Here is a 24,475-nt window from a genome sequence, read left to right as displayed (position 1 = left end):
GTAATTCCACTTTGGGAGGCAGATTGCTTGAGCCTAGGAGTTTCAGCCCACAGTGAGCTGTGATCGCGCCATTGCACTCTAACATGGACGGCGGAGTGAGACTCCGTTTCGGGGGAAAAAAAAAAAGGAGTTGAGCAGAGGAAATACTAGGTGAACTCCACTCACTCAGAAATGTCACCTTGAATTACCAGGATGATAGTCGAGGGTCTGATTTGGAAAGTGAAGGTCAGAAATCTGAATTTTGGTTGGTGTTTATTTGCTCACCACATTGCTATGGACAAATCACCTCTTTGAGTCTGTGTCTCCATCTGTACCATCTGTAAAATGAAAAAATGATAGTATCACATAAGCTTGTCGAGATAATTATGGAGATAAGCAGCTTGAGGCAAGTAAAGTTCTTAGCCAGTCCTGGCATGTGGTAAGCGCTCAGGTTTTTTTCTTTTGCAGTTAAAAACATTGAGGCCAGGTACAGTGGCTCACGCCTGGAATCCCAACACTTTGGGAGTTCGAGGTGGGAGGATTGCTTGAGCCTAGAGTTCAAGACCTGCCTGGGTGACACAGAGAGACCCCCGTCTCTAAAAAATAAATAAATAAAAATTATTCGGAGCTTGCAGTGAGCTGAGATCCGGCCACTGCACTCCAGCCCGGGCTACAGAGCAAGACTCCGTCTCAAAAAAAAAAAAAAAAAAAAAAAAAAAATGAAAATAAAATATCGAGATAAAATTCATAATCCAGGCCAGGCGTGGTGGCTCACGCCTGTAATCCCAGCACTTTGGGAGGCTGAAGTGGGTGGATCACGAGGTCAGGAGATCAAGACCATCCTGGCCAACATGGCGAAACCCCGTCTCTATTAAAAATACAAAAATTAGCTGGGCGTGGTGGTGTGTGCCTGTAATCCCAGCTATTCGGGAGGCTGAGGCAGCAGAATTGCTTGAACCAGGGAGTCGGAGGTTGCAGTGAGCCAAGATTGTACAACTGCACTCCAGCCTGGTGACAGAGTGAGACCAAAAAAACAAAACAAAACAAAACAAACAAAAAACAAAACAAAACAAAAAAATACTCCATAAAGTTTATCCTTTGAAACTGTACAACTTAGTGATTTTTCATATATTCACAAGACTATGCAACCATTACCACTAATTCCAGAACTACCCAATTTTCATCATCCCAGAAAGAGACCCTGTGCCCATTAACAGTCATTCTTCATTACCTTTGCTACCCCTAACCCCTGGTAACCACTAATCTACTTTCTATCTTCATGAATTTCCCTATTCTGTACATTTCGTATAAATGGAATCTACAACATGTGGTCTTTTGTGATGGGCATCTTCCATTACCATCGAATACTGGATATCATTGTTGTAGTTATTCCTATTTCCTATACATTATTAAAAAAAAAAAAAGAGGCCAGGCGCGGTGGCTCACGCCTGTAATCCCAGCACTTTGGGAGGCCGAGGTGGGCAAATTACGAGGTCATTAGCTGGGAGTAGTGGCGGGTGCCTATAATCCCAGCTACTCAGGAGGCTGAGGCAGGAGAATCGTTGAACTGGGGAGGCAGGGGTTGCAGTGAGCCGAAATCGCGCCATTGCATTCCAGCCTGGGTGACAGACAGAGACTCCATCTCGAAATAAATAAATAAATTAATTAATTAATTAAAATTACTTTACTTTTTGTCGTTGTTGTTGTCATTGTTGTTGAGCCGGTCTCACTCTGTCGCCCAGGCTGGAGTGCAGTGGTATGGTCTTGGCTCACTTGCAGCCTCAACCTCCCTGGCTCCAGCAATCCTTCCATCTCAGCCTCCTGGGTAGCTGGGACTACAGAGATGGGTGCCGCCATACCTTGCTAATTTTTGTATTTTTGGTAGTGACAGGGTTTTGCCATGCTGCAGAGGCTGGTCTTGAACTTCTGGGTTCAAGCCATCCACCTGCCTCGGCCTCCCAAAGTGCTGGGATTATAGGCATGAACCACCGTGCCTGGCCCCAACAAATCAAATAGCATAAACTTCAAATGATATAATAGATAAAAAACCTCCTTGCAAGGAAGAAATTGCTACAGAAATGTAAGAATTAATTTACCCATTGGGGAATTCACTTTTTTGTGGGACTGGAGAGGTGCCCCCAGGAACTCTCCAGAGGGAAGATAAAATCATAAAATTCAGAAATATGACAGGACTGAAAATATCCTACTATTATTCAAAAATAGATTACCCATTTAAAAAATGTTCAGTTGACTTTTCTCCAAAAGCTTTTTACTTGCTGGACTAAGTTCTCTTTGTCATGAGACCTGCCACTACCCTGTCCAAGTCTACGGTTTCCCCTAAACCTTGGAGCCCTGCTGGGTCTGGATGTGAAACACAGAGTCAGAGCCATGGAGGATCATAAAAGGAGGACACCAGCCTCTCCCTTAGGCCCAGCCACCAACAGTGGTCTTTGACGTGCCCCAAAGACACACGCTGAATCCACCAATAGATCTTCCGGAGGCAGAGATTACATTTGATTTCTAGTCTTAATTTTGCTCTTTTGTAATATAGAAAGAACAGAGTTAATTTTTATCTCATGTGTGGGTTATGACTCATTGGGGATTTGCCCATGCAAATGGTCCTGCCTAAATGTAGATAACAATTTAACAACAATCATAACCTTCAGGATTATTAGCTCAAACTTTAAATGAAAAACTCTCTTCATTCACAGAATTATTCTCCTCTGCATTAACTTCCAGATAATTTCGCAAAGCCTTGAGAAGAATCTTCTCAGTTTGCTGTTTGATTTATCCTTCTCATCACAAGTCACAGGTATGTATGACTCTCAGAAACAAAAGAAGGTTAGGAAAGATTGTTGAACTGCCTTTTTGTCATACAGCCTGTGTGATGCTAGACAATTTTATCTCCCTGCTCAGTACTGCCCTCCTCTTATATTCTTAAAATTTTGAAATATTTGAAGAGGTAGTAGGATATGGTTGTTAAGAGATGAGACTCTTGTTCTGGGAGTTACCAGAGAGAAAAATAAATAAAGTTAATAAGTAGAAGATTTTTAAAAATAAACAAGATAAAAATTATTATTGTTATTGTTATTATTGTAGAGACAGGGTCTCACTATGTTGCCCAGGCTGGTCTCAAACTCTTGAGCTCAGTGATCCACCTGCCTCAGCCTCCCAAAGTGCTGGCATTACAGGCATGAGCCACTGCACCCAGCCCAAAAAGATAAAAATTAAAAAAATAAAAAATAAAAAAAAAAAAGATCAGACTCTGAAGCCAGACCATCTTCAAATCCCAGGATCACCACTTACTAGATTTGTGACATTAAGCAAGTTTCTAATCTCTGTACTTCAGTTTTCTCATCTGTAAAACAGAGATAATCATAGTAACCGTAAGGTTGTAGGATTGTTGAAATGATTACATTAGTTAATACATGTAAAGAATCTTAACAGTGCCACATAGTAAGCGTTTTCTGCTTATATACATATGTATACATATACATATACATATACGTATGTATGAATAATAATATAACAAAATCTGAGTCTTTACACATAAATCCTGACATTAAGCCATATGTGCTTTAGCTATTTTTTAAATAACTAAAATATGGCCAGGTATGGTGGCTTATGCCTGTAATCCCAGCACTTTGGGAGGCCAAGGTGGGTGGATCACCTGAGGTCAAGAATTCAAGACCAGTCTGGTCAACATGATGAAACCCTGTCTCTACTAAAAATACAAAAATTAGCCAGGCTTTGGTGGTGGATGCCTGTAATCCCAGCTACTCTGGAGGCTGAGGCAGGAAAACTGCTTGAACCTGGGAGGCAGAGGTTGCATTGCAGTGAGCCAAAATTGTGCCATTGCACTCCAGCCCGTGTGACAGAGCAAGACTCTGTCTCAAAAAAAAAAAAAAAGAAAAAAGAAAAAAAAAAGAACTAAAATATTACAGAAACAGTTACACCCTACTAGTATCCCTCTTCTATTACATTTCTTCTTCTTCTTTCCTGAGATAACCATTATCCTGAATATTGATTATCCTGAATGTATGATTTATTATGAATCTATTATTCATCTTTTTTTTGAGACAGAGACAAAGTAGTGTCATGAGTGTGTACATATGTCCAAACTCATCAGAGTGTACATAATGAATATATGCAGGCTTTTGTATATCAGTTACACCTCCATAAAGCTATTAAAAAATAATGGTATCGCCACTGCACTCCAGCCTAGTGACAGAGCGAGACTCTATTTCAAAAAAAAAAAAAGGTATCATATTGAGGGATCCTTTTGCCACCACTCTTTTCATTCAACTTTACAGTATTTACTCATGTTGCCACATGTAACTACTTCAGCCAATTTAATTGGTGTAGATGTTTCATTCATGACTATATCACAATTTATCTTCCTTGACTATATCACATTTTCTGTACTATTGGACATTTAGACTGCTTCCTATTGTTTGCTCTCATAAGCATTGTTGCAGTGTACATGTTTTTAATTTAAAATAAAAATTTTTTTGAGACAGGGTCTTGCCCTGTCACCCAGGCTGGAGTGTAGTGGTACAACCACAGCTCACTGCAGCCTCAACCTCCTGGGCTCAAACAATCACCCTACCTCAGCCTCCTGAGTAGTTGGGACTACAGGTGCATACTACTATGCCTGGGTAATTTTTTGATTTTTTTTTTTTTTGTAGAGGGGGGTCTCATTATGTTACCCAGGCTGGTCTCAAACTCCTGGGCTCAAATTATCTTCCAGCCTTAGCTTCCCAAAGTTCTGGCATTATAAGGGTGAGCCACCACACCTAGCTGCAATATACATTTTTTTTTTTTTTTTTTTTTGAGATGGAGTCTCACTCTGTCGCCCAGGCTGGAGTGCAGTGGTGTGATCTCGGCTCACTGCAAGCTCCGCCTCCCGGGTTCACGCCATTCTCCTGCCTCAGCCTCCCAAGTAGCTGGGACTACAGGTGCCACCACGCCAGACTAACTTTTTTGTATTTTTAGTAGAGACGGGGATTTCACCATGTTAGCCAGGACGGTCTTGATCTCCTGACCTTGTGATCCGCCCTCCTCAGCCTCCCAAAGTGCAGGGATTACAGGCGTGAGCCACCGCGCCTGGCCTGCAATATACATTCTTATATGTCTTCTTGGGTACACGTGTGAGAGTTTTCTAGAGCATATACCTAGAAATAGAATTGCTGGGATGTAGGGGAAAACGCCTCTTCTACTTTCCTAGATACTGCCAAATTGTGGCTGTGCTCAGTGGTTGTCCCAATTTTCACTTTCCCAGTAGAAAATGAGCAGTTCTCTGTCTCTCCACTGTTAGCAATACCCATTAATGTTGTCAATTTCTTTGTATGTCAAAGGGAAATCAATATTTATGGTTGTACTTCCTAAAGGTCTTCTATAAACAAATGGAATATATTGTGAGATGTTGTTGCCCGCCCCCCCGCCACTATGTGTTAGACGTCATGCTAAGTGCTTTACATACATTCTCTTATTTAAGTCTCATTTTTTTTTTTTTTTCTGTCCGAGATGGAGTCTTACTCTATCTCCCAGGCTGGAGTGCAATGGCGTGATCTTGGCTCACTGCTACCTCTGCCTCCTGGGTTCAAGCAATTCTTCTGCCTCAGCCTCCTGAGTAGCGGGGATTATAGGCACACGCCACCATGCCTGGCTAATTTTTGTATTTTTAGTAGAGATGGGGTTTCACCATGTTGGCCAGGCTGGTCGTGAACTCCTGACCTCAAATGATCCGCCCACCTCAGCCTCCCTAAGTGCTAGGATTACAGGCATGAGCCACCACGCCCAGCCTCAGTCTCATGTTAACTATAGAAGGCAGGTATTAATGGAAACAAGACTTAAAAGGGGTAATTAATTTATCTGATGTCACATGACTGGTAGGTGACAGGGAAGGATTTGAACTCAAGTCTATTAGACTTTAAGGGTCCTTTTGTTGGCCCAATGCTGAGTTGCATACATAATCTGTAGAAATTGCACTATATCAACTTTTTGTTTTTGTTTTCGTTATTTTGGAGAGAAGCAAGAATATTATTAATATTAGACTTTAATTTTGCATCAACAACAACACTGTGTAACCAACAGCACAGGGAAGAGGTAGTGGAGAGAGAAGATGGTCTGGCTTCCTGTTCCTTAACTAGCCTTGACTTTAACAGCAGAGCCCAAGCAACCTAAGAGCGCCTCACCTAGCCTCTTCATGAAGTGGGGAGAGATGGGAATTGGAAGTCAGAGGCTCATAACTTAAAGAAGGCTGATGGCAAGCCTGGGGAGAGGCCTGGAAATGAGGCAGGGGCTTTGGGCTGTGAGGAATCCCCTAGAGCAGGTCTTTGGCAGAGAACATGCCCCTGGCCCTGCCCAGGATGGATTCCTTGGTGGCGTCATATGGGTGCTCCTTGGAGGGGATCTCCAGGATGACTGGGATGGAGCACTGGTAGGCATCCAAGGCGTGCCTCACCATCTCTGTAATGTACTGGTTGACGAGGATGATGCCAATGTCGTCCTGTTTAGAAACTGCTGGAAAGTGTCTTTGATCTCACTGATGGTTGTATGCTTCTTCACCACCAGGAAATTGGGATGGTAGTTCTTGTTAAGCTCCCCTATGCCACCTGGCAGGAAACCAGTCACCGTGTCCTGGTCTCTGAACTGTCTTTTTAGATGAGGAGTTGAGAACTGGAATGTACTTTTGTGTACATGAAAGTTATAGAGCTTGGCCAGGCACAGTGACTCACACCTGTAATCTCAGCACTTTGGGAGGCCGAGGCGGGCGGATCACCTGAGGTCAGGAATTTGAGACTAGCCTGGCCAACATGGTGAAATCCTGTCTCTCCTAAAAATATAAAAATTAGCTGGGCATGGTGGCACGTGCCTGTAGTCTCAGCTACTTGGGAGGCTGAAGCAGGAGAATCACTTGAACCAAGGAGGCAGAGGTTGCAATGCAATGAGCCTAGATCGTGCCACTGCACTCCAGCCTCAGTGACAGAGTGAGAGCCAGTCTCAAAAAAAAAAAAAAAAAAAAAAAAAAAAAAAATTTATAGAGCTCAACTAAAAGTCTGGCGCTATGTTAATATGGGAGAGGTTGGGAGTGAGTGGGAGGTGTAGACAAAACAAGGTTGGCTGTCAGTTGATAATATTGAAGCTGGGTGACGCATACATGGGAGTGTGTATACTGTTTTATTCACTTTTTTGTTTATTTCTTTGAGACAGGGACTTGTTCTGTCACCTGGGCTGTAGAGCAGTGGTATGATCACAGCTTGCTACAGCATCAACCTCCCAGGTTCAAGCAATCCTCCCACCTCGGCCTCCTGAGTGGCTAGAACTACAGCTGTACACTACCGCACCCAGCTAATTTTTTTTTCTGTAAAGTTCTATTGAGTTAGTAAATTTTCCTTTTTCTTTTTTGTACAGATGAGGTTTCACCATGTTGCTCAAGCTGGTCTTGAACTTCTGGCCTCAAGCAATCCACCTGTCTTGGCCTCTCAAAGTGCTGGGATTACAGGCATGAGCCATTGTATCCAGGCTACTTTTTTTTTTTTTTAATAAAATTTCTCTCTGTGCTCAGGATGGAGTGCAATAGCATGATCATAGCTCACTGAAACTTTGAACTCCCAGGCTCAAGTGATCCCCCTGCATCAGCCTCTTGAGTACCTAGGACTATAGGCATGTACCACCACAACTGGCTAATTTTTTAAATTTTTTTTTTTTTTTTTTTTTTTTTTTTGGTAGAGACAGGGTCTCTCAGCGGGGTGCGGTGGCTCACACCTGTAATCCCGGCACTTTCAGTGGCCGAGGCGGGCGGATCACCTAAGGTCAGGAGTTCGAGACCAGCCTGGCCAACACGGTGAAACTCCATCTCTACTAAAAATACAAAAATCAGCTCGGTGTGGTGGTGCACACCTGTAATCCCAGCTACTTGGGAGGCTGAGGCAGGAGAATCACTTGAACCCCAGAGGCAAAGTTTGCAATGAGCCCAAATTGCGCCACTGTACTCCAGCCTAGGAAACAAGTGCTAAACTCTGTCTCAAAATAAATAAATAAATTCCATAATAAAAAGTAACATATAATTTTTTTTAAAAAAGGCTAGCATCATGTTTAATGACATATTCACAGATTTAGGTATTGAATGAATTTGGGTCTCTGATGTGAAAATCAAAACTTAGTAATACAGCATCTTTATAAAACACTTTACAGTTTGCAAAATATTTCCAAACTTTATCTCACAACTACTCTCAGAGGTAGATGGAGAGTACCTCTGAGATGATAATACTCCATTTCAGAGAAAAGAAAAGTGAAGTTCAAAGCAGTAGATCTGGGACTTTAACCCAGTTTTTAAACATGGAATTCAGTGATCTGCTCCTTTTATTCAAAATGGTTACAGCCCTATGCTTTTTCTGATTATAACAGTAAGCCTGGGAAACAGTGAGACCGTATCTCTACTTAAAAACAAACAAACAAAAAATGTAGCTAGGCATGGTGGTCTGCCCCTGAGATGGGAGGATCGCTTGAGCCCAAGTGTTTGAGGTTATACTGAACCATGATCATGCTACTGCACTATGGCCTGGGGGACAGAATGAGACCCTGTCTCTAAAATAATAATATATGTATATAATTTTAAACCAATTTAAACAAATTACAAGGAAGAAAAATGTGACCCCACCACACAGAGATAGGTATTGTTAACATTTTGTATATTATTCTTCAAAATTTTGTTCTTAATTTTTTTTTTTTTTTTTGAGATGGAGTCTCTCTGTTGCCCATGCGATTATTCTGACTCAGCCTCCCATGTAGCTGGGACTACAGGTGCACACCCCCTTGCCCCACTAATTTTTGTTTTGTTTTGCTTTGTTTTTGACAGAATCTTGCAGTGTCGCCAGGCTGGAGTGCAGTGGCGCGATCTCAGCTCAATGCAACCTCTGCTGCCTGGGTTCAAGCGATTCTCCTGCCTCAGCTTCCCAAGTAGTGGGGACTACAGGCACAGGCCACCATGCCCAGCTAATTTTTTTATTTTTAGTAGAGACAGGGTTTCACCATGTTGGCCAGGATGGTCTCTATCTCTTGTCCTCGAGATCTGCCTGCCTCGGCCTCCCAAAATGCTGGAATTACAGGTGTAAGCCATCATGCCCGGCCTGTTTTAAATTTCTTTTTACAAAAATAAACATATGACATAGTTTTGTACTCTTCTTTGTCCCTTGAACAATTATGTAGTTTAAACATGTGCCTGTGTCAATAAATTCAGATCTGCATTTATTACATGCCACTCTTGTAACTAGTTTAACTGATCTCCTTTTGTTAAGCATTTAGATGGTTTCCAATTTTTCAAAATTATGAACAAGAGCAAAATAAACTTTCTCGTATCTTGGCTCATTCATTATTACATTAGGATTCATGACTGGGAGTGGAAAATCTGGGTGAAAGCATTTAGAAGAATTTTGTAACATATTGCCACCAATCTCAGAAATGTATGGATTTATATTCTCAACCATCCAGTGGGTATTTTTCCCCACCAATTCATAGTTGCTTTTCTTGAGACAAACAGAATTCAAACACACCAGTGAAAATACAGAGTTTAATTTGCTGACCTGTAATCAAGTTGAACTATTGAGCAAACCATTAATAAACGATTAACTGTGTTTGCTTAAAGTAATGATCTTCTGCTGGGCTCAGTGGTTTATGCCTGTAGTCCCAGCACTTTGGGAAGCTGAGGCAGGAGGATCGCTTGAGCACAGGAGTTCAAAACTAGCCTGGACACAAAGTGAGACCTTGTCTCTACCAAAAATCAAAAACTTAGCCAGACACGGTGGTACGCACCTGTGGTTCCAGTTACTTGAGTCCAGGAAGTGGAGGCTGCAGTAAGCCGAGATCATGTCATTGCACTCCAGCCTGGGTGACAGAGTAAAACCTTGTTTCAAAAAAAAAAGAGAAGAAAAGAAATGGTAATGACCTTCAAGCTTTAATGTGCATTAGAATCACATGGTGATTCCTGCGCTCTATTTCAGACACATGGACTTATACTGTAGGGGTCTGGGACCCAATAATGGGCTTTTTTTTTTTTTTTGAGACAGAGTCTTGCTCTGTCACTCAGGCTGGAGTGTAGTGGCCCAATCTCGGCTCACTGCAACCTTCACCTCCCAGGTTCAAATGATTCTCGTGTCTCAGCCTCCCAAGTAGCTGGGATTACAGGTGCCCACAACCATGGCTCATTTTTTAATGTTTGTTTTTAGTAGAGACAGGTTTTCAACCATATTAGCCAGGCTGGTCTCGAGCTCCTGGCCTCAAATAATCCACCCACCTCAGCCTCCCAAAGTGCTGGGATTATAGGCATGAGCTGTTGCGCCCGGCCAAGAATGGGCTTTTTGTTGTTGTTGTTTTTGAGACAGAGTTTCACTCTTGTCTCCCAGGCTGGAGTGCAGTGGCACGATCTCGTCTCACTGCAACATCCACCTCCTGGGTTCAAGTGATTCTCCTATCTCAGTCTCTCAAGTAGCTGAGATTACAGACGTGCACCACCACACCCAGCTAATTTTTGTATTTTTAGTAGAGAAGGAGTTTTGCCATGTTGGCCAGGCTGGTCTCAAACTTTTGACTTCAGGTGATCTGCCCGCCTTGGCCTCCCAAAGTACTAGGATTACAAGCATGAGCCACCATGCCTAGCCAAGAATGGGCTTTTTTTTTTTTTTTTTTTTTTCAGATGGAGTCTCGCTCTGTTGCCCAAGCTGGAGTGCAGTGGCGTGATCTTAGCTCACTGCAAGCTCCGCCTCCTGGGTTCACGCCATTCTCCTTCCTCAGCCTCCCAAATAGCTGGGACTACAGGCGCCTGCCACCACACCTGGCTAATTTTATTTTATTTTATTTTATTTTAATTTTTAGTAGAGGTGGGGTTTCACTGTGTTAGCTAGGATGGTCTCGATCTCCTGACCTCGTGATCTGCCTGCCTCAGCCTCCCAAAGTGCTGGAATTACAGATGTCAGCCACCACGCCCGGCCAAGAATGGGCATTTTTAACAAGACCCACCGGCTCCCAAGTGACTGAGATTTAGGGAATTAGACTCTTGAGATACTAGCTTAAGGATACACACAAGGATAGATGAACAGTGTGCTGATTATGGACCTGTTTAGCTTTTGGCCACATGAGGTCTGGTGAGAGAAAGGAAATATTCACTTATTCTCTCTAGTCTTGACCTCTTCCACCTCATTCTGTCTCTGTCTCTCTGACACACAGAGACACACACACAGACACACACACACACTCTTTTTGGAGGAAATGAACATTTTACTTTTGGGGATGCCTTTACAGCAGGCTGCTATTATCAGTTACAAAGAGTTGCTTTCTAGAGATTCCTGTTTAGGGCTTTCTGTTTTGTTTTGATTTGCTTTCTTTTTCAAGCAGGCATCTTTGATGTTCCTAACCAGTTAAGCACCTGACAGTCAGTTGATTTTTCCTTTTCTGTAGAAACTCACTTTAAAGTATCCCAGAAGTTCTGCAGTGTGAGATTCGAGGAGATTGGAGGCAAATGAGTTCAGTGAAATTCTACGGGGCCTCTGAAAGGAGGCCCCTGGGTTGTCATCACTTGTTAGCATGGCCCTTCAAAATTCAAACTGGCTTTCCAGGCATTTTCCTTTCCAGGATAGCTCCCCTTTGCTAGCTTCAGGAAACAGCTTTTTAATTTTCTCCTTGAAGGTCTATTTTTGACACAAAGGCTTCATTTTTCATAGAACCCTGCAGCTTTTCTATGTTTGGAGGCCTGGCAAAGGCATCAGACATGTGACCCTCCTAGGCAGGTCTGCCCTTGAAAAATGTATGCTAAGGGGAGGGCTGAGCCCTTCTTTCTCCCTACGCAGATGCCTGCCTGGGCCCACTGCCGAGGACCCCCGCCAGCTGTTGCATGTCCAGCCAGAGCAGCATTACCCACGGTATGTAGAGCCGACCTGTGTCTCATCTTTTCAGGGTCAAGCTCATGGAGACAAGTTATTTTTCTGATAAGTGACTCCTATTACTGGGAAAGGACCAGATGAGTGCCATTTATCCTTTAAAAAAAACCATATATATATATAGAGATAATTATTCATTCACAGACATTTTTCATTTATGGCAAATGTTTGTCTCTGCCAGACGCAGTATACTTCATGGTAACAAAACAAAAGGGCCAATTAAAAAACAACACTTTGTTGAAATATAATTTACATACAATAATATTCACCCATTTAAAGTGTACAGTTTGGCGGGGCGTAGTGGCTCATGCCTGTAATCCTAGCACTTTGGGAGGCAAAGGTGGGTGGATCACTTGAAGTCAGGAGTTCTAGACCAGCCTGGCCAACATGGCAAAATCCCATCTCTACTAAAAATACAAAAAAATTAGCCGGGTGTGCTGGTGTGCGCCTGTAATCCCAGCTACGTGGGAGGCTGAGCCTGGACAATTGCTTCAACCGGGCAGGTGGAGGTTCAGCAAACCAAGATTGCACACTGCACTCCAGCCTGGGTGACAGAGCGAGACTCTGTCTCAAAAAAAAAAAAAAAGTGTACAGTTTGGTGAGATTTGATAAATGCATATATCCATGTAACTGTTACCACAATTCAGATATAGAACAATTCCATTAACCCAACCCAAAAGATCCACTCATGCCCCTTCCCAGTCAATTCTCTGGGCCCCCTCCAAGCTCCCCTACAACTCCAGGCACCACTGGGGTCACTTTCCATCACTATAGCTCAGTTTTACCTATTCTTGAACTTCAAATAAGTGGAATTACACAGTGTATATTCCTTTGTGTTTGGCTTTTTTTGCTCAATATGTTTCTGAAATTCATCCATGTTGCTGTACCTATCAATAGTTTACTCCTTTCGATTGCTGAGTAGTATTCCATTGTATGGGCATATTACAATTTGTTTATCCATTTGCTTGTTGATGAACATTTAGGTTGTTTCCATTACTTGAATACTGCAAATAAAACTGGTATGAATGGGCCGGGCTCAATGGCTCACGCCTGTAATCCCAGCACTTTGGGAGGCCAAGGCAGGCGGATCACCTGAGGTCAGGAGTTCAAGACCAACCTGGCCAACATAGTGAAACCCCATCTCTACTAAAAATACAAAAATTAGCCAGGTGCGGTAGCACACGCCTGTAGTCCCAAATACTTGGGAGGCTGAGGTAGGAGAACTGCTTGAACCCACAGGGCGGAGGTTGCACTGAGCTGAGATCACGCCACTGCACTCCAGCCTGGACAACAGAGCAAGACTCCATCTCAGAAAAAAAAAAAAACCCTGCTATGGACGTTCATGTATAAGTATTTGTATGGACATATGCTTTCATTTATTTTGAGTAAATAGATAGGAGCAGAATGTCTGGGTTTTATAGTAAGCATATGCTTAACTTTTAAAGAAATGGGGCATCAAAGCATGATGTAGACTGATTAAAAAAGGAAATAAAAAGAAATGGGACAGTTAAAAACATCTCATTTTTTGTTGTCAATTCTAAATTATATGCCAAGAATGTCAACTCCTATTATATGTCAAGAATTCCAACTTTCTATTCTTATAGTTCATTTGGAAAGAGAACTGTTTTGAGTAAGAAGTCTGGGCCAGGACACCTTGACCTCAGGAGTTCAAGACCTGCCTGGGCAACATAGTGAGACCCTGTCTTTAAAAAAAAAAAAAAAGAGTCAAATCTAGGGCTTGGCGCAAGTAGCTTAGCTCTAGACCTGGATTTTGAAAAGGGGGTCATTTAGCTTTTTCAGAGCTTCGATTCCCTAATCTTTAAATTAGGGCTGATAATTTCTTATGACAATCAAAAATTGGAAGTAGTCTCAAATGTCATCAATAGGTCACTGGTCAAGTGAAACGTATGCTTAAATTGGAATACTATATAATCATTAAAAATAATAATGGAGCTGGGTGCAGTGGCTCATGCCTGTAATCCTAGCACTTTGGGAGGCTGAGGCAGGAGGATTGTTTGAGCATAGGAGTTAAAGACCAGTTTGAGCAACATAGTGAGATCTCATCTCTACAAAAAAATTAAAAAAGTAGCTGAGCTTGATGGAGTGTGCCTGTACTCCCAACTGCTCTAGAGACTGAGGTGGGAGGATCACTTGAGCCCAGGAGGTCAAGGCTGCAGTGAGCCGTGATTGTGCCACTGCACTCCAGCCTAGGTGAAAGACCAAGATCCTGCCTCAAAAACAAAAACCAGAAAATAAACAGAATTAAAATAAATATAAATAATGACATAAATATATATTTACTGATGTGGAAAGCTGTTGTCAGCATACTCTCAGTGAAAAAAAGCAGCCTAGAAAGGCAGAGTATGATCCCATTTAGTCAAATTATACAAACGGAGAAACAGATGAAAAACATATTTACTCAAATATTAACAGTGGTTATCTCTGAGTAGCAGGATTTAGGGTGATTTTTACTTTTTTTTTTTTTTTTACAATTTCTATATTGCTTAATTTTAGTTGCAACAAGCATGTATGAGTCTTTCAAAAAACAAAGCTACTGAAAAACAAGCCAATGTAATTTGTTTTTCCTGAGAATGAGATAAGAGAATATATGGAAATATTGAAAAACTATAAGGTGACATGGCCAAAGAAAATAAAACATTGAAACAATGAAAAAATAAGGAAGGCTGGGCATGGCAGCTCACGCCTATAATCCCAGTGCTTTGGGAGGCCGAGGCAGGCGGATCACTTTAGGTCTGGAGTTCGAGACCACCCTGACCAACATGGAGAAACTCCACTTCTACTAAAAATATGAAAATTAGCTGGGAGTGGTGGCACGCGAATCCCAGCTACTCAGGAGGCTGAGGCAGGAGAATCGCTTGAGCCCAGGAGATGGAGGTTGCGGTGGGCTGAGATTGTGCCATTGCACTCCAGCCTCGGCAACAAGGGCGAAACTCCATCTCAAAAAAAGAAAAAGAAAAAATAAGGCAAAAAGTACACTGTCAAGTGTTACATAAATTTAAGGTATTGGTATTTTTTTTTTAAGTTTGTTTTGTTTTGTTTTGTTTTTTGAGACAGACTCTCACTCTGTTGCCCAGGCTGGACAGCAGTAGCATGATCCTGGCTCACTGCAACCTCTGCCTCCCAGGTTCAAGCGATTCTCCTGCCTCAGCCTCCTGAGTAGCTGGGATTACAGGTGCATGCCACCATTCCCAGCTAATCTTTGTGTTTTCAGTAGAGGCGGGGTTTCGCCATGTTGGCCAGGCTGGCCTTGGCCTCCCAAAGTGCTGGGATTACAGGTGTGAGCCACTGTGCCCGGCCAAGGTATTGGCATTAGTATTTATTAGCTTAGTCTCCTCTAAAAGGATCTTGAAAATCATCAAAGTAATCCCATAAAAGAAAGTAATGATGGCTCCTTACAAACACAAGTAGGCTGAACATAGTGAAAATGTAAAATCCTTAGGATTGAAAGAGGCTAGGTGCAGTGGCTCATGTCTATAATCCCAACACTTTGGGAGGCTGAAGCAGGAGGATTGCTTGAGGCCAGGAGTTCAAGGCCAACCTGGCCAACATAGCAAAACCCTGTCTCTATTATAAAAATAATAAAAATTAAAAAAAAAAAAAAAAGGACTGAAAGAAATCTGGAGTAAAGAGAAAGGCACAGGTTTCTTTCTGACCCTTGGGTTAAATCTTGGCTTTCTCAACATCTGTGTCTCTTTGAACAGGGTATTTAAACTTTTAATTTCTATTTCCTGATCTGCAAATTGGAAAAATAATAATAATCTCATTTTGCTGTGAAGATTAAATGAACCAAAGTACTTAATGTGATGGACTCTGACACATTGGAGAGTTCACTAAATATTTGTTCCCTTTTTTCTCCTTTCGTTTCTTAACTTTACCTGAGATGCAGACAGCAAGATGTACACATTGGAACCCAGCTGGTAAAAAAGAGTGAAGAGAATGATTATAATAAAAGGGGAGAGGCTCTGGGTTTTTGTTTTTGTTTTTTTAACATGAGGGAGAGATAAGGAGTTCATGTTTACTTGGAGGATATTTGACTTGGCAAACTAAAGGGGCCGAGAAGGGGAAAAAAAAGAAAAGAAGAATGGACTACTTCTGGATGTATCTAGGCCAAGGGACGTGAGATAAAGACAGTCAGGTTTTCGTCTGCATTCTCCCATTCACCACAGTAGGAAAAAAGAGACCCAGGGTCTCATGCTTTACCCAGAAGAAAAAATAGTACAATAGGCTGGTGCCTGCCATTTGAGTATCTCTTGAGTAGGGCAGTAGGGTAGAAGAACTGGAAAAACCCCAGATGTGGGGGTCTGGTTCTTTCCCATCATGCTTTGGGAGGATATTGCAAGTGGAGGGTTTCTCTTCAACCTCACCTATTCACTTCCCAGAGAAAATATGCCCCCCCAGGGACAACTTAGATTGCATTAGCTTTTCCTGGAGTGACTTCTAGATATATTTTTGCATTCAGTACGGAAAACGGGAAGCAGCAAAAAGAGCCAGGGTCTTGGCCGGGCGCAGTGGCTCACACCTGCAATCCCAGCACTTTGGGAGGCTGAGGTGGGCAGATCACTTGAGGTCAGGAGTTTGAGACCAGCCTGGACAACATAGTGAAACCCTGTCTCTACTAAAAATACAAAAATTAGCCAGGTGTGGTGGCTGGCACCTGGAATCCCAGCTACTTGGGAGGCTGAGGTAAGAGAGTTGCTTGAATCCGGGAGGCAGAGGTTGCAGTGAGCCAAGATCGCACCACTGCACTCCAGCCTAGGCGACAGAGTGAGACTCTGTCTCAAAATAAGTAAATAAGTAAATAAGAGCCAGGGTCTTGGAGAGGTTCAAAGCTTCTAAATGACTTTGTCGTAATGCTTTCCCTTACTAGCCTGTTCCTCAAACTCTGTGGAGGATCATCCAGGCCTCCTGAGTTGAGTCTCCTGGAAGGCATCTCTGGGCACCCCAACCTACCCTGTACTCTTCCCTCCTCCCAAGTCCTACAGCCTCGTTGTCTACTTCCCATTTGGCACTTGAACATATGCAGCTTTGCATGGTTGCCTGCCTTTATGTAGTTATTTATAGAAATGTATGTCCTTGTCTCTCCCAATGTCATGTAAGACTTTAATATTTTACATTTACAAATACTTATGCCTACCTCATTGAAACCTCCATTCCTGGGAAACAAACACAAAATGGAAAGTTTGGCTTGTGCTAGTTGTAGCCATACATTAAATTCCAACCTTTTTTTTTTTTTGAGATGAGTCTCGCTCTGTCACCAGGCTGGAATGCAGTAGCATGATCTCGGCTCACTGCAACCTCAGACTCCTTGGTTCGAGCGATTCTCTTGCCTCAGCTTTCTGAGTAGCTGGGATTACAGGCATGTGCCACCACGCCCAGCTAATTTTTGGATTTTTAGTAGAGACAGGGTTTCACCATGTCGGCCAGGATGGTCTCGATCTCCTGACCTCAGGTGATCTGCCTGCCTTGGCCTCCCAAAGTGCTGGGATTACAGGCGTAGGTCACTGCACTCAGCTGGGTATCTTTTATCATTTAAGAATACATTGCGAGGCTGAGTACGGTGGTTGATGCCTATAATACCAGCACTCTGGGAGGCTGAGGCAGCAGGACTGCTCAAGCCCAGGAGTTCCAGGCTGAAGTGAGTTATTTCGCCACTGCATTTCAGTCTTGGTGGAAAAGCAAGACCCCAAGTGTTTAAAAAAATTGACATGCAATTCTTACTTCCCAAATAAAAGCTTTAAAGATCGTCCACGTTAACGGAGATAATAGAGATAATTCTGTCTCATTATTCTTTCTTTTTTTTTTTTTTCAGATGGAGTCTCACTGTCTCCCAGGCTGGAGTGCGGTGGCACAATTTTGGCTCACTGCACCTCTGCCTCCCGGGTTCAAGCAATTCTCCTACCTCAGCCTCCCGAGTAGCTGTAATTATAGGTGCGTGGCACCACACCCAGTTAATTTTTGTATTTTTAGTAGAGATGGGGTTTTGCCATGTGGGCCAGGATGGTCTCAAACTCCTGACCTCAGATGATCCGCCTGCCTCAGCCTCCTACAGTGCTGGGATTACAGGCATGAGCCACCACGCCTGGCCTCTGTCTCATGATTCTTAGTGGACCAGCCAGTTGAAAATATTTTATTTTATTTTATTTTATTCTATTTTATTCTATTTTATTCTATTTTATTTTATTTTGTTTGAGATAGGGTCTTGCTCCATTGCCCCAGGCTGGAGTGCAGTGGCACAATCTCTGCTCACTGCAGCCTTGACCTCCTCTGTTCAAGAGATCCTCCCACCTCAACCTCCCAAGTAGCTGGGATTACAGGCATGCACACCGCCCGCAGTTAGTTGTTCTTATGTTTTATTTTTGCCTCGATATGTTGACAAGGCTGGTCTGGAGCTCCTGAGCTCAAGTGATCCTCCTGCCTTGGCCTCCCAAAGTGCTGGGATTACAGGCGTGAGCCACCTTGCCTGGTCCTATTTATTTATTTGGAGATGGAGTCTCCCTCTGTTACCCAGGCTGGAATGTAATAGTAGGTTCTCAGCTCACTACAATCTCCACCTCCTAGGTTCAAGCGATTTTTCTGCCTCAGCCTCCTGAGTAGCTGGGATTACAGGCACACACCACCACGCCTGATTAATTTTTGTATTTTTAGTAGATACTAGGTTTCACCATCTTGGCCAGGCTGGTCTCAAACTCCTGACCTCAGGTGATCTGCCTGCCTGGGTCTTCCAAAGTGCTGGGATTACAGGCATGAGCCACTGCACACGGCCATATTTATTTATTTAAATACAGGAAAGTATAAAAAATTATTTTTATATATAAAATTATTTATATATTTTATATAAATATATAAATTATTTACATATATTTATACTTTTATATAAAATTATTATTAATAATTCTCTATTAATATTTCCAATCTCTTGCTATGTGGATAAGTTCATATAGTATACTAAATTACATACTGGTTTTTTTTTTTTTTTTTTGAGACAGAGTCTTGCTCTGTGGCCCAGGCTGGAGTGCTGTGGCTGGATCTCAGCTCACTGCAAGCTCCGCCTCCCAGGTTCCCGCCACTCTCCTGCCTCAGCCTCCCGAGTAGCTGGGACTACAGGTGCCCGCCACCTTGCCCGGCTAGTTTTTTGTATCTTTAGTAGAGACGGGGTTTCACCGTGTTAGCCAGGATGGTCTCGATCTCCTGACCTCGTGATCCGCCTGTCTCGGCCTCCCAAAGTGCTGGGATTACAGGCTTGAGCCACCGCGCCTGGCCCATACTGTTTTCTTCACTTAACATAGCATAGGCAAATCGTATGATAAAAATTCTTCAACACGTGCTTATTGTCAAAACTTGGAAAATGTAAAACAAACAAACAGGGCCAGGTACAGGAGCTCACACCTGTAATCCCAGCACTTTGGGAGGCTGAGGCAGGAGGATAGCCTGAACCCAGGAGTTGGAAACCAGCCTGGAGAACATGGCAAAACCTTGTCTCTACAAAAAATACAAAAATTAGCTGGGGGTGGTGGCATGCACCTGTTGTTTCAGCTACTCTGGAGGCTGAGGTGGTAGGATCGCTTGAGCCCAGGAGGTGGAGGATGCAGTGAGCCAAGAATGCACTGTTGCACACTGCACACTCCAGCCTGGGCAACAGAGCTAGATGAAAGAAAAGAAAGAAAAAAAGAGGCCGGGCGTGGTGGCTCAAGCCTGTAATCCCAGCACTTTGGGAGGCCGAGACGGGCGGATCACGAGGTAAGGGGATTGAGACCATCCTGGCTAACACGGTGAAACCCCGTCTCTACTAAAAAAAAAAAAAAAAATACAAAAAAACTAGCTGGGCGTGGTGGCGGGCGCCTGTAGTCCCAGCTACTCGGGCGGCTGAGGCAGGAGAATGGCGTAAAACCCGGGAGGCGGAGCTTGCAGTGAGCTGAGATCCGGCCACTGCACTCTAGCCTGGGTGACAGAGCGAGACTCCGTCTCAAAAAAATAAAAAAAGAAAAAAAGAGAGAGAGAGAGAAAAAGAGAGAGAGAGAGAAGAGAGAGAGAGGGAAGGAAGGAAGGATGGAGGCAGGGAAAGAGGGAAGGAGGGAGGGAAGGAAGGAATGAAGGAAGGAAGCAGGGAGGGAGGGAGGGAAGGAAGGAAGGAAGGAAGCAAGCAAGCAAGCAAACAAGCAAGGGGAGGAAAGCTGGGCACAGAAGCTCATGCCTGTAATCCCAGCACTTTGGGAGGCCAAGGCGGGCGAATCACTTGAGATCAGGAATTTGAGACCAGCCTGGCCAACATGGCGAAACCCGTCTCTACAAAAAATATAAAAAGATTAGCTAGGCATGGTGGCTAATGCCTGTAATCCCAGCTACTCAGGAGACTGAGTGAGGCAGGAGAATTGCTTGAACCTGGGAGGCGGAGGTTGCAAGTTGCAGTGAGCACAGATCTTGTGACACTGCACTCCAGCCTTGGCAACAGAACGAGACTCTGTCTCAGAAAAAAATAAAAAATAAAGTAATAGTAAATAATAATTAAAGGTGGGCCTGGTAGCTCATGTCTGTAATCCTAGCACTTTGGGAGGACGAAGCGGGTGGATCACCTGAGGTCAGGAGTTAGAGACCAGAGATGGTGAAACTCTGTCTCTATCAAAAATACAAAAAAATTAGCTGGGCGTCGTAGCAGGCGCCTGTAGTCCCAGCTACTCGGGAGCCTGAGGCAGGAGAATCGCTTGAACCCGGGAGGTGGAGGTTGCAGTGAGCCGAGATCGGGCCACTGCACTCCAGCCTGGGCGACAGAGCAAGGCTGTCTCAAAATAAATAAATAAAAATAATAATACTTACTATTTTTTGAGACAGTCTCGCTCTGTCGTCCAGGCTGGAGTGCAATGGCGAGATCTTGGCTCACTGCGACTTCTGCCTTTCGGGTTCAAGCGATGATTCTCCTGCCTCAGCCTCCTGAGTAGCTGGGATTTCAGGCACCCACCACCACGTCTGACTAATTTTTTTTCTTTTTTTTTGAGAGCAAGTTTTGCTCTTGTTGCCCAGGCTGGAGTGCAATGGCATGATCTCAGCTCACTGCAACCTCTGCCTCCCAGGTTCAAGTGATTCTCCTGCCTCAGCCTCCAGAGTAGCTGGGATTACAGGCATGCACCACCATGCCGGGCTAATTTTGTATTTTTAGTTGAAACGGAGTTTCTCCATGTTGGTCAGGCTGGTCTTGAACTCCTGACCTCAAGTGATCTGCCCGCCTTGGTCTCCCAAAGTACTGGAATTACAGGCGTGAGCCACCACGCCTGGCCAATTTTTTTTGCATTTTTTAGTAGAGATGGGGTTTCACCATGTTGGCCAGGCTGGTCTCGAACTCTTGACCTCATGTGATTCATCCACCTCAACCTCCCAAAGTGCTGGGATTACAGGCATAAACCACCATGCTTGACCAATAGCGATATAATTTGACCTCACCAATAACATTTAAAGAAAATCATTGAAAATTTTATCCTTTTTTAAAAATAAAACAGTCTGCTTTCATGGGGACAAAAAATACAAATAAAAAAATAAAAAATAACTACCAAGTTAATATATACTCACTGTAAACATTCAAGCAGTATAGAAACTTAACATAAAAGTAAACATTCCCCAAAGTTTGGGTTGCCAGAATTAGCAAATAAAAATAGAGGACACAAGTTAATGTATAGGATATATTTATACTAAAAAACCTTGTTTATGTAAAAATGTAAAAATATGTAAGAATGATATTATATCTTTGTTTTAATTTGCATTTCTTATTCATGGAGTTTAAAATATTTTCATTCATTTTCCAGCCTTTAATATATATATTTTTAAGACACAGTCTTGGCTGGGCAAGGTGACTCATGCCTGTAATCCCAGCACTTTGGGAGGCTGACAGCAGATCACCTGAAATCAGGAGTTTCAGACCAGCCTGGCCAACATCGGTGAAAATCCGTCACTACCAAAAAATACAAAAATTAGCCGGGCATGGTAGTGCACACCTGTGGTCTCTGCTACCTGCAAGGCTGAGGCAGGATAATTGCTTGAACCTGGGAGGCAGAGGTTGCAACAAGCCGAGATCTCACCACTGCACTCCAACCTGGGCAACAGAGCAAGACTCTGCCTCAAAAAAAAAAAAAAAAAGGAAGACTCAGTCTTGCTCAGGTGCCTAGGCTCCAGTGCAGTGGCACAATCACAGCTCACTGCAGCCTCAAACTCCTAGGCGCAGGCTATCTTCCTGCCTCAACTACCTGGAGCAGGTGGAACTACAAGTGCGTACCAGTTAACCCAACTATTTTTAAAAATTTTTGGTAGAGATGGGGTCTTGCTACACTGCCTGCCCAGGCTGATCTCAAACTCTTGGCCTCAAGTGCTCCTCCCAACTTGGACTCCTTATTGATCTTTTTATTTTTATATGTAACTTTAAAAATTTTTTTGAGATAGCATCTCCTGTCACCCAGGCTGGAGTGCAGTGGCAGGAACATGGCTCACTGCAGCCTCAACTTCCTGGGCTCAAATGATCCTCCCTCCTCAGTCTCCCATGTAGCTGGGACCATGGGTGAGCACTACCATGCAGGATTAATTTTTAAATTTTTTGTGGTGTGGTGGTCTCACCATGTTGCTCAGGCTGGTCTCGAATTCCTGGACATAAGCTATCCTCCCACCTCCTCATTGATCTTAATAGCTTTTTATTTATTACATAAAAATATTAGGGCACAGTGGCTCACGCCTGCAATCCCAACACTTAGGGAGGCCAAGGGAGGATGATCCCTCAAGCCCAGAAGTTTGAGATCAGCCAGGGCAACACAGTGAGACCCTGTCTCTACAGAAGGTTGAAAAAACAACACTAGCCTGTCATAGTGGCGCCCACTTGCAGTTCCAATTTCCTGGGGGAGCTGAGGTGGGAGGATTACTTGATCCCAGGAGTTCAAGGCTGTAGTGAGCCGTGATCCTGCCATTGCACTCCAGCCTGGGCAACACAACAAGATCTTGTCTGGAAAAAAAAAAAAGAAATTTGAATTATGTAGAGCTTTTAGGTGTGGGTTAAGACCTTAGTACTGTATGCGACTGACCGAGAGTTTTGAATTTTTCCCTAAATCAGCATTCTAATGGAGTCACCAGGTTCCAATAATATCGTCTTTTGGATCCTTGGTCAACACAATTTTCATCCATGGATACTGCAAGTTAAAACACTTTCTAGAAGTCTATGGTCCTAACATCAAATTAGTTCTCGGGTCAACTTTTTAATTTTGGTGTAAGGTCCCAATTGAACTTAATGTAGAAAGGGAATGTAGCAGAGTATAGTGAATGGAGTGCTAAACTGGGAGTTTGGAACCCCCTTTCCAGCTGTGTAATCTTGGGTGAATCATTTCCCCTCTATCCATTTCAATGTCTTCATCTGTAGAATGGGGAGGCTGGACTCGACAGTGTCAGTTCCTTTCAGTTATTGAGATTTTTATAATCGTTCTGTCTCTATTGCACCATCCAAAAGATTAGGACAAAACATGTTTATCTCTGAGTCCCAAATATGCATGGCTCCAGAACCTTAAAAAGCCACTGTAGTTTACTCTCTTTTGGTAGTGGGACAGAGGAATGCGTTCCCTTTCCAAAACATCCTGGCCCCCGACACATTACTACTTATTCCAGCTGTTTTTGAAATTGTGGAAACACACTTCATAAGGAACCAGAAATCTGGGTTCTAGTTTTGCTGCTCTGTATTTCTGGACAACGCACGTAAGCTTACTTCCCTTATTTGTAAAATAGGGGGCTACTTGAAGGCAGAAGACCATTTCTCACTCATCCCCCCCACCCCTCCCCGCCTTGGATCTAGCAGTGCTGGGCAATTCGCGGTGTTTCAAAAACATTTCCTAACAGAAGAGGGCAGACAAGACAGTCTCTTTACTTCCTTTCTCATTCTTTGACAGACCTTGACCGGGAAGGTGTACAGTATATACAGAAATACTTTGTCTTCTATTTTAAATACAGAACAAGGCATGCTAAATTCTCATGACTTTATTTTGATAGGGTTGTTCCTGACAGAGTGGGTGGAAGGTTATGTGTGGTGTTCTTTTAGACCTGTGATGGATGTTTGTATCGAGACCTTTTTTATTTTCCGGAGACACGATGCTACCGCTGCATAACACAAACAGAACCGATAAACGGTAGTAATAGCAAAGAGTGCCCGGGAACCAAGGCTTTAAGGCAGCATCCCTCTGGGAAAGCGGCTCTTCAAACACGTCCTTCAAGCGTGAGTGGCAGACTCCTGGCTGGGAGGGCTGAGTCCTGAGTGCACTTTGCTACTTGACCTTGCCACTGTCTCCCTCTCCCGTGACTTCAGTTTTCTCACCTGCAAAATGGTAGAGTTGTCATAAACGAAAATCCCTGAACTTCTCCCGCAGCCCCAGGCTTTAACAGCTCTCCTTGAAGGTGGGGACGGGGCGGAGTAATGGTCTGGACAGAAACTCCCTCACACGGCTGGACCATCTCTCTCCTCCTTCCTACTTTTCTCCCCCTCGCCCCGCCCCGGTGAGGTCACGCGGGGACGTCACGAGTTTGTGACG

At 43.5% G+C, this 24,475-nt stretch overlaps 2 long non-coding RNA genes across 2 annotated transcripts; one reads left to right on the top strand and one right to left on the bottom strand.

Annotated features, from left to right (window-relative positions):
• Positions 1-235: 235 nt before the first annotated feature.
• Positions 236-24,475, bottom strand: LOC140708880 (uncharacterized). The gene is made up of 4 exons (XR_012089141.1): positions 24,262-24,475; positions 9,796-9,886; positions 3,286-3,337; positions 236-317 (listed from the first exon to the last, which is right to left on the bottom strand). It is a non-coding gene; the product is annotated as an uncharacterized lncRNA (long non-coding RNA).
• LOC140708879 (uncharacterized) lies at positions 2,523-9,241 on the top strand. Its single transcript, XR_012089140.1, has 2 exons — positions 2,523-2,791; positions 8,843-9,241. It is a non-coding gene; the product is annotated as an uncharacterized lncRNA (long non-coding RNA).

The sequence above is a fragment of the Chlorocebus sabaeus genome, chromosome 17 (assembly GCF_047675955.1).
Source record: "Chlorocebus sabaeus isolate Y175 chromosome 17, mChlSab1.0.hap1, whole genome shotgun sequence".
In the NCBI taxonomy this organism is placed as follows: Eukaryota; Metazoa; Chordata; class Mammalia; order Primates; family Cercopithecidae; genus Chlorocebus; species Chlorocebus sabaeus.
This window is presented reverse-complemented; position numbering and strand designations above follow the sequence as displayed.